General features: G+C 41.2%; 1 protein-coding gene and 1 long non-coding RNA gene across 4 annotated transcripts in view; one reads left to right on the forward strand and one right to left on the reverse strand.

Annotated features, from left to right (window-relative positions):
• The window catches only part of LOC308648858, a 160,973-nt gene extending 148,737 nt beyond the window's left edge, over nt 1–12,236 (forward strand). The window contains exon 3 of the long non-coding RNA XR_014021926.1: nt 12,098–12,236. This is a non-coding gene — a long non-coding RNA (uncharacterized lncRNA). The remainder of the gene's footprint in view (nt 1–12,097) is intronic.
• MCM9 (minichromosome maintenance 9 homologous recombination repair factor) overlaps nt 1–13,636 on the reverse strand; it is a 90,983-nt gene that overhangs the window by 15,017 nt on the left and 62,330 nt on the right. The gene's annotated exons all lie outside the window — the stretch shown is intronic.

Genomic DNA, 13,636 nt, shown 5'->3' on the forward strand with positions numbered 1-13,636 from the left:
CGCCGCCCGCGCCCGGAACAGGCCTAGCGACCCGCCGGCGTGGTATCACTTCACCCCAACTGCAGTAGGGGCCGAGCAGAGCCGCCGCCCGAGCCCGCAAGGTAGGCAGACCTGCGATCGACCGGCGGAAAAGGCCCAGCGGCCTGCCGGCGTGGTGGACACATCACACCAATTGGAGTAGGGGCAAAGCAGAGCCGCTGCTCGTGCCTGAAACAGGCCTATCGACCCGCCGGCGTGGTATCACTTCACCCCAACTGCAGTAGGGGCCGAGCAGAGCCACCGCTCGCACCCGCAAGGTAGGCAGACCTGCGACCGACCGGCGGAACAGGCCCAGCGGCCTGCTGGCGGGGTAGACACGTCACACCAATTGGAGTAGGGGCAGAGCAGAGCCGCCGCCTGCATCCGGAACAGGCCCAATGACCCGCAGGCATGGTAGTCACGTCACCCCAATTGGAGTAGGGGCAGAGCAGAGCCGCCACCCGTGCCCGCAAGGTAGGCAGACCTGTGACTGACCGGCAGAACAGGCCCAACGGTCCGCGGGCGTGGTAGACACGTCACACCAATTGGAGGAGGGGCAGAGCAGAGCCGCCACCCGCGCCCGCAAGGTAGGCAGACCTGCGACCGACCGGCGGATCAGGCCCAGCGGCCTGCCGGCATGGTAGACACGTCACCCCAATTGGAGTAGGGGCACAGCAGAGCCTTCGCCCACGCCCGGAACAGGCCCAGCGGCCCGACGGCGTGGTAGACACATCACCCTAATTGGAGTAGGGGCAGAGCAGAGCTGCCACCCGCGCCCGCAAGGTAGGCAGGCCTGTGACCGACCAGCGGAACAGGCCCAGCGGCCTGCCGGCGCGGCAGACACGTCACCCCATTTGGACTAGGGTCAGAGCAGAGCCGCTGCCCGTTCCCACAAGGTAGGCAGACCTGCAACCGACTGGAGGAACAGGCCCAGCGGCCTGCTGGCATGGTAGACACATCACCCCAATTGGAGTAGGGGCAGAGCAGAGCAGCTGCCACCCGCCCCGGGACAGACCCAGAGGCCCGCCGGCGTGGTAGTCATGTCACCCCAATTGGAGTAGGGGTAGAGCAGAGCTGCCGCCCACGCCCGGAACAGGCCCAGCGACCCGCCGGCGTGGAAGTCACGTCACCCCAATTGGAGTAGGGGCAGAGCAGAGCCGCCTCCCGCGCCCAGAACAGGCCCAGCGACCCGCCGGCGTGGAAGTCATGACACCCCAATTGGAGTAGGGGTAGAGCAGAGCCGCCGCCCATGCCCGGAACAGGCCCAGCGACCCGCCAGCGTGGAAGTCACGTCACCCCAATTGGAGTAGGGGCAGAGCAGAGCCGCCACCCGCGCCCACAAGGTAGGCAGGCCTGTGACCGACCGGCGGAATAGGCCCAGCGGCCTGCCGGCGCGGCAGACACATCACCCCATTTGGACTAGGGGCAGAGCAGAGCCGCCACCCGTTCCCACAAGGTAGGCAGACCTGCGACCGACTGGAGGAACAGGCCCAGTGGCCTGCTGGCGGGGTAGACATGTCACCACAATTGGAGTAGGGGCAGAGCAGAGCAGCTGCCTGCACCCAGAATAGGCCCAGGGGCCCGCCGGCGTGGTAGTCACGTCACCCCAATTGGAGTAGGGGCAGAGCAGAGCCGCTGCCTGCACCCTGAACAGGCCCAGTGGCCCGCTGGCGTGGTAGTCACGTCACACCAATTGGAGTAGGGGTAGAGCAGAGCCGCCGCCCACTCCCAGAACAGGCTCAGCGACCCGCTGGCGTGGAAGTCACGTCACCCCAATTGGAGTAGGGGCAGAGCAGAGCCGCTGCCCGCATCCTGAACAGGCCCAGTGGCCCACCGGCGTGGTAGTCACGTCACCCCAATTGGAGTAGGGGCAGAGCAGAGCCGCTGCCCGCACCCTGAACAGGCCCAGTGGCCCGCCGGCGTGGTAGTCACGTCACACCAATTGGAGTAGGGGTAGAGCAGAGCCGCCGCCCACGCCCAGAACAGGTTCAGCGACCCGCTGGCGTGCAAGTCACGTCACCCCAATTGGAGTAGGGGCAGAGCAGAGCTGCCTCTCGCGCCCAGAACAGGCCCAGCGAACCGCCGGCGTGGTAGACACGTCACCCCAATTGGAGTAAGGGCAGAGCAGAGCCGCCACCCACGCCTGCAAGGTAGGCAGACCTGTGACCGACCAGCAGAACAGGCCCAGGGGTCCGCGGGTGTGGTAGACACGTCACACCAACTGGAGGAGGTGCAGAGCAGAGCCGCCGCCCGCGCCTACAAGTTAGGCAGACCTGCGACCGACCGGCAGAACAGCCCAGCGGCCTGCCAGCGTAGTAGACAGATCACCCCAATTGGAGGAGGAGCACAGCCGCTGCCCGCCCTGCAAGGGAGACTTTTCAACTATACAAGAGCAATATAAATATATAGGGGGAAAATTTCAAAAACACAACAGTTTCACCAAGCAGAAAGAAACGCGAGCAGTATGAAACGACAAGGAAAGAAAGGACCACAAGCAATGCAGGTCAACTCAACTTTAGAAGAGGTAATAGCTGCAGCAGATGGAATGTCAGATAAAGAATTCAGGATATACACGCTTCAGATGATCTGGAGTCTCAAGGAAGACATGAGACAGCAAAATCAGACAATGAAAGATCACTTCGACAATGAATTACATAAACAAATCTAAGAAGCAAAAGATCAACTATACAGGGAGATAGAGGTAATAAAAAACAAACAAACAGAAATCCTAGAAATGCAGAAAGCAATAAACCAACTTAAAAACTCAATTGAGAATACTACCAGCAGAGTAGAACACTTAGAAGATAGAACATCAGACAATGAAGACAAAGTATTTCAACTTGAAAAGAACATAGACAGCTCAGCAAGACTGTTAAGGAACCATGAGCAGAACATCCAAGAAATATGGGATAACATAAAGAGACCAAACTTAAGAGTCATTGGGATACAGGAAGGTATAGAGCTCTAAACCAAAGGAATGAGCAATATATTCAATGAAATAATACGAGAAAACTTCCCAGACTTGAAGAATGAGACAGAATCCCAAATCCTAGAAGCCTACAGGATGCCGAATGTGCAAAATCATAAGAGATCCACACCTAGACACATTATAATGAAGATGCCCAGCATACAGAATAAGGAGAGAATTTTAAAAGCTACAAGAGAAAGGAAGCAGATTACATTTAGGAGTAAACCAATCAGGATAACAGCTGATCTTTCAACACAGACTCTGAAAGCTAGAAGATCCTGGAATAACATATTTCAAACACTGAAAGAAAATGGGTTCCAACCAAGAATCGTGTATCCAGTGAAATTAAGCTTCAGGATGGAAGATGAAATTAAAACCTTCCACGATAAACAAAAGTTAAAAGAATTTGCAGCTAGAAAACCATCTCTTCAAAACATCCTTGGCAAAACATTACAGGAAGAGGAAATGGAAAATAACAATGAAAACCAACAGTGGGAGGTAGGACAGTAAAGGGGGGAAAGTAATCAAAGAGGAAAACAAATCAGGTTTAGTAACATTAATAAACAAATATGGCTGGAAGAACAAACCATATCTCAATAATAACCCTAAATGTTAATGGCTTAAACTCACCAATTAAGAGACACAGGCTAGTAGAATGGATCACAAAACAAGACCCAACAATATGCTGCCTACAGGAGACGCATTTGATAGGAAAATATATACATAGACTGAAGGTGAAAGGTTGGGAAAAATCACATCACTCATATGAACTTCGGAAACAAGCTGGAGTGTCCATACTCATATCAAATAAAATAGATTTCAAGCCAAAGTTAATCAAAAGGGATAAAGAGGGACACTACATACTGCTCAAGGGAACCACACACCAACAAGACATAACAATCATAAATATATATGCCCCAAACAATGGTACAGCTATGTTCATCAAGCAAACTCTTCTCAAGTTCAAGAGTCTAATAGACCACCATACAATAATCATGGGAGACTTCAACACACCTCTCTCACCACTGGACAGATCTTCCAAACAAAAGTTGAATAAGGAAACTATAGAACTCAATAACACAATTAATAACCTAGACTTAATTGACATATATAGAATATACCACCCAACATCAAGCAGTTACACTTTTTTCTCAGCAGCACATGGATCCTTCTCAAAAATAGATCATATATTATGTCACAGGGCAACTCTTAGACAATATAAAGGAGTAGAGATAATACCATGCATCTAATCTGATCATAATGGAATGAAACTGAAAATCAAAGATAAAAGAAAGAAGGAAAAATCATGCATCACTTGGAGAATGAACAATAGGTTACTGAATGATCAATGGGTTATAGAAGACATCAAGGAGGAAATTAAAAAATTCTTAGAGATAAATGAAAACACAGACACCACATATCGGAATCTATGGGACACATTGAAAGCAGTTCTAAGAGGAAAATTCATTGCTTGGAGTTCATTCCTTAAAAAAAGAAAAAACCAACAAATAAATGATCTCATACTTCATCTCAAAATCCTAGAAAAAGAAGAGCAAAACAACAGCAAAAGAAGTAGAAGGCAAGAAATAATTAAAATCAGAGCTGAAATTAATGAAATGGAAACAAAAGAAACAACTGAAAAAATTGACAAAACTAAAAGTTGGTTCTTTGAAAAAATAAATAAAATCAACAGACCCTTAGCCATGCTAACAAAGAGAAGAAGAGAGAACTCAAATTACTAGCATACAGGATGAAAAAGGCAACATCACAACAGACACTTCAGAAATACAGAAGATAATCAGAAATTATTTTGAATCCTTATACTCCAATAAAATAGAAGATAGTGAAGGCATCGATAAATTTCTTAAGTCATATGATCTGCCCAGATTGAGTCAGGAGGATATAGACAACCTAAACAGACCAATATCAATTGAGGAAATAGAAGAAACCATCAAAAGACTACCAACTAAGAAAAGCCCAGGACCGGATGGGTATACAGCAGAGTTTTACAAAACCTTTAAAGAGGAACTAATACCAATACTTTTCAAGCTATTTCAGGAAATAGAAAAAGAGGGAAAACTCCCAAATTCATTCTACGAGGCCAACATCACCCCGATTCCTAAACCAGACAAAGACACTTCAAAGAAAGAAAACTACAGACCAATATCTCTAATGAACCTAGATGCAAAAATCCTCAATAAAATTCTGGCGAATCGGATTCAAAAACATATCAAAAAAATTGTGCACCATGATCAAGTAGGATTCATCCCTGGGATGCAAGGATGGTTCAATATACGGAAATCACAATAAGAGAGATAAACAGGGAGCCTACATCCTGGGAACAAATCTTTACTCCACACACTTCAGATAGAGCCCTAATATCCAGAGTATACAAAGAACTCAAAAAATTAGACAATAAGATAACAAATAACCCAATCAACACATGGGCCAAGGACCTGAACAGACAATTCTCAGAGGAGGATATACAATCAATCAACAAGTACATGAAAAAATGCTCACCATCTCTAGCAGTCAGAGAAATGCAAATCAAACCACCCTAAGATACCATCTCACTCCAGTAAGATTGGCAGCCACTATGAAGTCAAACAACAACAAGTGCTGGTGAGGATGTGGAGAAAAGGGTACACTTGTACATTGCTGGTGGGACTGCAAATTGGTGCGGCCAATTTGGAAAGCAGTTTGGAGATTCCTGGGAAAGATGGGAATGGAACCACCATTTGACCCTGCTATTGCCCTTCTCGGACTATTCCCTGAAGACCTTAAAAGAGCATGCTACAGGGATACTGCCACATCGATGTTCATAGCAGCACAATTCACAATAGCTAGACTGTGGAACCAACCCAGATACCCTTCAATAGATGAATGGATAAAAAAAATGTGGCATCTATACACAATGGAGTACTATGCAGCAATAAAAAATGACAAAAATCATAGAATTTGCAGGGAAATGGATGGCACTAGAGCAGATTATGCTTAGTGAAGCTAGCCAATCCCTAAAAAACAAACTCCAAATGTCTTCTTTGATATAATGAGAGCAACTATGAACAGAGCAGGGAGGAAGAGTAGGAAGAAAAGATTAACATTAAACAGAGACATGAGATGGGAGGGAAAGGGAGAGAAAAGGGAAATTGCATGGAAATGAAGGGAGAGCCTCACTGCTATACAAAATTACATATAAGAGGTTGTGAGGGGAATGGGAAAATAAACAAGGAGAGAAATGAATTACAGTAGATGGGGTAGAGAGAGAAGATGGGAGGGGAGGGGAGGGGGGATAGTAGGGGATAGGAAAGGTAGCAGAATACAACAATTACTAATAGGGCATTATGTAAAATTGTGGATGTGTAACCGACGTGATTCTGCAATCTGCATTTGGGGTAAAATTTGGGGTTCATAACTCACTTCAATCTAATGTATGAAATATGATATGTCAAGAGCTTTGTAATGTTGTGAACAACCAATAAAAAAAAAATTTAAAAAAAAAAGAACCATATGATCATCTCGATAGATGCAGAAAAAGTATTCGACAAAGTACAGCATTCCTTTATGTTCAAAACTCTAGGAAAACTAGGGATAACAGGAACATACCTCAACATTGTAAAAGCAATCTATGCTAAGCCTCAGGCTAGCATCATTCTGAATGGAGGAAAATTGAAGGCATTCCCTCTAAAATCTGGAACAAGACAGGGATGCCCTCTCTCACCACTTCTGTTCAACATAGTTCTCGAAACACTGGCCAGAGCAATTAGACAGACGAAAGAAATTAAAGGCATAAAAATAGAAAAAGAAGAACTTAAATTATCACTATTTGTAGATGACATGATTCTATACCTAGCTGACCCAAAAGGGTCTACAAAGAAACTATTAGAGCTAATAAATGAATTTAAAAGTGGCAGGATATAAAATCAACACGCATAAATCAAAGGCATTTCTGTATATCAGCGACAAATCCTGTGAAATGGAAATGAGGAAAAACACTCCATTCACAATATCCACAGAAAAAAAATAAAATACTTGGGAATCAACCTAACAAAAGAGGTGAAAGACTTATACAATGAAAACTACAGAACCCTAAAGAGAGAAATAGAAGAAGATCTTAGAAGATGGAAAAATATACCCTGTTCATGGATAGGCAGAACTAACATCATCAAAATGGCGATATTACCAAAAGTTCTCTATAGGTTTAATGCAATGCCAATCAAAATCCCAACGGCATTTCTTGTAAAAATAGAGAAAGCAATCATGAAATTCATATGGAAAAATAAAAGACCCAGAATAGCAAAAACAATGTTAAGCAGGATGTGTGGTATACCGATAGCAGGTGGTATACCGATAGCAGACTTCAAACTATACTACAGAGCAATAAAACAAAAACAGCATGGTACTGGTACCAAAACAGGCGAGTGGACCAATGGTACAGAATAGAGGACACAGAAACCAATCCACAAAACTACAACTATCTTATATTTGATAAAGGGCTAAAAGCATGCAATGGAGGAAGGATAGCATCTTCAACAAATGGTGCTGGTAAAACTGGAAATCCATGCATCAAAATGAAACTGAATCCACTTCTCTTGCCATGCACAAAAGTGAACTCAAAATGGATCAAGGAGCTTGATATCAAATCAGAGACACGGCGTCTGATAGAAGAAAAAGTTGGCTACGATCTACATACTGTGGGGTCGAGCTCCAAATTCCTCAATAGGACACCCATAGCACAAGAGTTAATAACTAGAATCAACAAATGGGACTTACTCAAACTAAAAAGTTTTTTCTCAGCAAAAGAAACAATAAGAGAGGTAAATAGGGAGACTACATCCTGGGAACAAATCTTTACTCCTCACACTTCAGATAGAGCCCTATTATCCAGAGTATACAAAGAATTCAAAAAATTAGACAATAAGATAACAAATAACCCAATCAACAAATGGGCCAAGGACCTGAACAGACACTTCTCAGAGGAGGACATACAATCAATCAACAAGTACATGAAAAAATGCTCACCATCTCTAGCAGTCAGAGAAATGCAAATCAAAACCACCCTAAGATATCATCTCACTCCAGTAAGATTGTCAGCCATTAGGAAGTTAAACAACAACAAGTGCTGGCGAGGATGTGGGGAAAAGGGTACACTTGTTCATTGTTGGTGGGACTGCAAATTGGTGCAGCCAATTTGGAAAGCAGTATGGAGATTTCTTGGAAAGCTGGGAATGGAACCACCATTTGTCCCAGCTATTTCCCTTCTTGGTCTATTCCCTAAAGACCTAACAAGAGCATGCTACAGGGACACTGCTACATTGATGTTCATAGCAGCACAATTCACAATAGCAAGACTGTGGAATCAACCTAGATGCCCTTGAATAGATGAATGGATAAAAAAATATGGCATTTATACACAATGGAGTATTACTCTGCATTAAAAAATGACAAAATCATAGAATTTGGAGGGAAATGGATGGCATTAGAGCAGATTATGCTAAGTGAAGCCAGCCAATCCCTAAAAAACAAATGCCAAATGTCTTCTTTGATATAAGGAGAGTAACTAAGAACAGAGTAGGGACGAAGAGCATGAGAAGATTAACATTAAACAGGGATGAGAGGTGGGAGGGAAAGCAAGAGAGAAGGGAAATTGCATGGAAATAGAAGGAGACCCTCAGGGTTATACAAAATTTCATACAAGAGGAAGTGAGGGGAACGGGAAAAATAATACAAGGGGGAGAAATGAATTACAGTAGAGGGGGTAGAGAGAGAAGAGGGGAGGGGAGGGGAGGGGAGGCGGGATAGCAGAGGATAGGAAAGGCAGCAGGCAATATGTAAATCAATGGAAGTGTAACTGATGTGATTCTGCGATCTGTATACGGGGTAAAAATGGGAGTTCATAACCCACTTGAATCAAAGTGTGAAATATGATATGTCAAGAACTATGTCATGTTTTGAACAACCAACAATAAAAAACTTAAAAAAAAGAAAAAAAAAGATAAGGAAAGTAGCTTATGATGACTTCAAGAATCAGAAAGAGACAGTAAAATTAGCAGTAGATATCAAACACATGAGACCAATAGATCAAATGAAAAATAAAACATATGCATTGTTTAGTGTGTTGCCAAAAGTGGGTGTGGTGCTTAACTGGCCACCAAACCTTTGTGTCTCCCATTTCAAAGACTGAAATCACCACCTGGAGGTAAATGTGAACCTAGGGATAGTATTTTCTGGTCATTCTTCCTTCCAGATGTGGTCCAGTTCTCATCAATGGAAGGTTAAAAGTGACATGGAGTCACTTTAAGGTCAAAGGTTTTAAGAAGTGAGGGTGTTTTGCTCTTTGTTCTTTAGAAACACATTCAATGTTAGGAGATGAACCATAAAGATAAAAGGAGTCTGGGCCATGCAAGATGAAATAAAATTCTATTTTTAAAATAGTAAAATTTTGGAAGATGATTTATTATATGAGCCAGGGTTTTCCTAATAAAATTTGAATTTGTAAAAAAAAAAAAAAAAAAAAAAACCAAGATCAAACTTGTCACTAAAATGGGACTTCATTTTCACCTTGAGAATCCAGAGGAAAAAATGTGACATAATACAAGGTGGTATCACAAATAACAAGTTCAAATTAGGTATACTGAAACTAGTTTATCTTGAAGAGCAACAACTGTTGAATGAATACTCTTTATGCTCCTCTAGTGAGCACACTCTGCTAAGAGCTAAGAAGTATATGAAATTAAACCAAACATGGATACTATTCTTCAGAAGCTCGTAAACTACCAAGTATAATGTAATTCAAGGCAGCAAATGCTAGGTTCTATAAGTATAAAGTTCCCAGGGAACTAAGGAAAATGTTATTTGTCTATGTGATGAAAAAGATGACCAGGAAATCACTATGATATGACTTTTAAACTGGACCCTTGAAGACACCTGGACATTTTTAAGTGGATAGAGTCATATACCTGTGGAGAACAAGAGGTAGGGATGACTTTGGGGAATGGTGAGCAAAAACTTTCTGTATATTTACTTGTTTTGATTTTTCTAATCATAAAAGAGAAAGGAAGGGAGTAAAGAATAGGAAATCAGGAAATTAAGGATTGGTTTACTTTTTTTTTTTTTTGCTATTCCTCAATACCAAAAAAAAAAAAAAAAAAAAAAAAAAAAGAGTGCTTAACCACTGAGCCACATCCCCAGTTCTTTTTATTTTTTATTTTGAGGCAGGGTCTCACTAAGTTGCATGGCTACCCTTGAATTTGCAATCCTCCTGCATAAACCTCCTAAGAAACTGGGATTACAGGTATGTACCACCATGCCTGAACCATAGAGTTTTTGAGGAGCATTTATGAAAGGGTGTGTGTATGTGTGAGGAGGTTTGGGCCTAGTGGTGTGCTGGACAGGGAAGGAATGTATGTGGGACATGGGTGGGATGCTAGTGTAATGGTTCAGTAAAGAGGTACTAAAGTCCTAAGTGTGATGGTAGCAGGATAGGTATGGATATGACATAACTTAGATACTGTTCTTAAACTGATAAATGTTGAGCAAGTTCTCAAAATAATATGTATATTCATTGACAATAAGAAATGTAAAATAAATGATCTGTAAATGGGTATGTTCTGCACTTGATTCCATTTTTAGTTATAGTGGGAGGTCTGCTTCTCCTAAGTCACAGTCCTATGACATCAGCAAACATGTGCTACATCTGTTAATCTTCTATCTATTTCAAGTTGGCTCTAGAAGTTACTTCATTCCCTGAGAAGAAAAAAGTTTAAGAATCTTTGTGGCAAAAACAAAACAAAAACAAAAACAAAAACATTCATTGAACAAGAAATACAAAGTGCTTTTACCAAAGACTTAATCCCCTTTAAAAAAGATTAGTAAAAGGAGAAAATTCTGAAAAGATAGTCCACATCTTACAATTTGTGTTCAAAAATGGTTTCTACACAGCTAGTTTAGAACTTGGGAATCATTTTCCAAAAAAGCAGTGCAGTAAATGGTTCCTACTGATCCCACAAAAGCACATTTAACATATAATCAGGTGAGACTTTGTATTTACCATAAAAGGAGTATTTTTGCAATACTGGCAATGAAACAAAATATACTTGCATATGAAATAATGAAAAATATTTTTAATACTATGTACAATTAATCATTCTTCCTTTGTCTGATCAACTAATATTTATAGGCTATTTTCTATGTGAAAAGGATATACTGAGAATTCAAAAAGGTGTTCAGCTAGTTCCTGACTCCAATTATTTTACAATAGAATTGCTGGAGGATGAGGAGGCCCAAGAGAGCACCTGGCAGATAGTAGGTGTGCAAGGGATTCTGACTATGGTATCAGGAGACAGAAACTTCTAAGGATACGCCAGAATATCTATGAGAGATACAATCCAATGTGAGATGCAAAGACAGAAAGAAGGTGGTAAATTATTCCTGAGGTAACCAGAAAAAAAATGAAATTAAATTTCATGAAGTGGACCAAGTAAGAGTTGTATGCAATGAGAAAAGGCTTCCTGAGGTGAAGAAATGAAAACGAGGAAAAACAGGGGAGTAGATAAAAGAGGTGACAATGTGGAATAAGAAGTTAGGAAAATCTCTATAGCAAAGAAGGAGGATTCAGACAATGCCAGGAAGTCTCTAGGCAGGTGAAAGAGGGGAAGGCAATTAATAAACCTAGTGGTTACAGACCTGTTATCATTTCTGTTAAAAACTGAAAAGGGCTTTAGAAAACAAACAGGTATGTTCTCTCTCTCTCTCTCTCTCTCTCTCTAATCCAAAATACTTTGTGCATACTGGTGGCTCACAAAGACCACTGAATGAATGAGCTCATGAATTAGTATAAGGTAATTCATTTTTCTAATCCAATGTGAACATAACCTTCTTCAATTATATTAATAAAAATGATTACCACATTTGTAATACCAACCACTGTTAAGATTTATACATATTATTTCATCTTCACAGAAACCTGAAAGTGAGTGCTATTATCACAAACTTAATAAGGAAGCTAGAAGATTAGATATTAACTTCCCCAAGATTACAATGAGACAGTTTTTCTGAGATTCAAACCTATATCTGCTAAGTTTCAAAAATCAATGTTTTTTTCTTTTCCAGATCTCCTCCCCTATGGGCTGTAACATTTTAGATGTACAACTCCCGTGATCTCAAGATTCTACCTGATGTTTTTAGGTATCTATTTATTTGCCTTATTTGTTCCTACTAAATTTGTTATTCCTTGAGGGACTGACTTATTGCTATTATCCTTACACATTAAATGCTCAATATATTTGTATTAATTAAATGATAAATAAAAGTAAATCTTAGTTCAGTAATCCTAAAATTCAGTTACTATATTTTCATAGACTTTAACAGTCATAAAACAATGCTGATACACATTTTTTTCTTCATTAACTTCAAGGAATGAAAACACTGGTTTCTAGAAAAAGCTAGCTTTCCATTCATTAAATCCACGTTTAACCTTACCTATAAACACAGTAGTAATTTTCTTAACATTATAAACTTAGGTAACACATATTATTTTTACCAGTACAATACTTCCAGAAAATTTTGTTCTTTTTTTGGGATGATCTCCATGACTCCCTTTATGACTCTTATTGAGCAATCTCCATGTTTACTTGTAACAGAGGCCACACCAGTGTCTTTGGCAGCATGATACACAAGAGCCAAAAGGTACAACAGCTCAAGTGTACACAGATGAAGAAAATGAGTTCTACACATACAATGGAAAATTATTCAGACTTAAAAAAAAAAAAAAGGAAATTAGAACACATGCTACGACATAGATGAACCTCAGGAGCCAGTCACAAACAAATACTGTGTGATTCTACTTATGAGTTATCTGGAGTAATCAAGTTCATAGGAAAAAGAAATCAAGTTCATAGGAAAAAGTGGTTGACAAGGATTGGGAGGAGGGGAAATGGGGAGTTATTTAATGAGTAATGAGTTTCAGTTTTTAAGATGAAAGACTGGTTTGCACAATGAAGTGACTATACTTAACACTAATGAAATAGTACACTTAATATAATTAAATGGCAGTTTTTGTTTTGCACTTTTACTCCCCCATGTCAAAAGGAATAGAGGCTGTTATGAACTGAATGTTTGTGTCCCCCACCAAATTCATATCTTGAAGCTCTAACACCCAATGTGATGGTATTGGGCAATGGGACCTGTGGGAAATAGTTTTAGAAGAGTTTATGAGGGCAGAGTCCCCTTAATGGGATTAGTGTCACATACATACATATACAAGAAATATACAGTGTTAAGCTACTATTTGCTATGGCAGTTAATCTACTGTGAGTAATATACAGTAAAACCTCTAGCATGCTCCAGATCCTTTGGCTATGGCAAACCCAGTAACAGTTGAGTGGTCTCCTTACCAAAAGAATCTGGATAGAAAACAGTCTGAGATGCAACTTTCAAATATCAATTTCTAGACTGTCTCACATGTCTACATTAATTCAACCTCAGTTTTAAAAAATCGAAACCATTTAGTACAAAAAAACAAAAAACAAAACCTATTCTCAATGCATTATATATATATATTTGGCAATCTTAAATACTAGGTATGTACATTCTTTCCCATCTTTTAACAAGGTCTTTAAGTTGAAAATTACCTTTCACACCTATATTAGC

This window comes from Spermophilus citellus (genome assembly GCF_964194105.1).
Source record: "Spermophilus citellus genome assembly, chromosome: 5".
In the NCBI taxonomy this organism is placed as follows: Eukaryota; Metazoa; Chordata; class Mammalia; order Rodentia; family Sciuridae; genus Spermophilus; species Spermophilus citellus.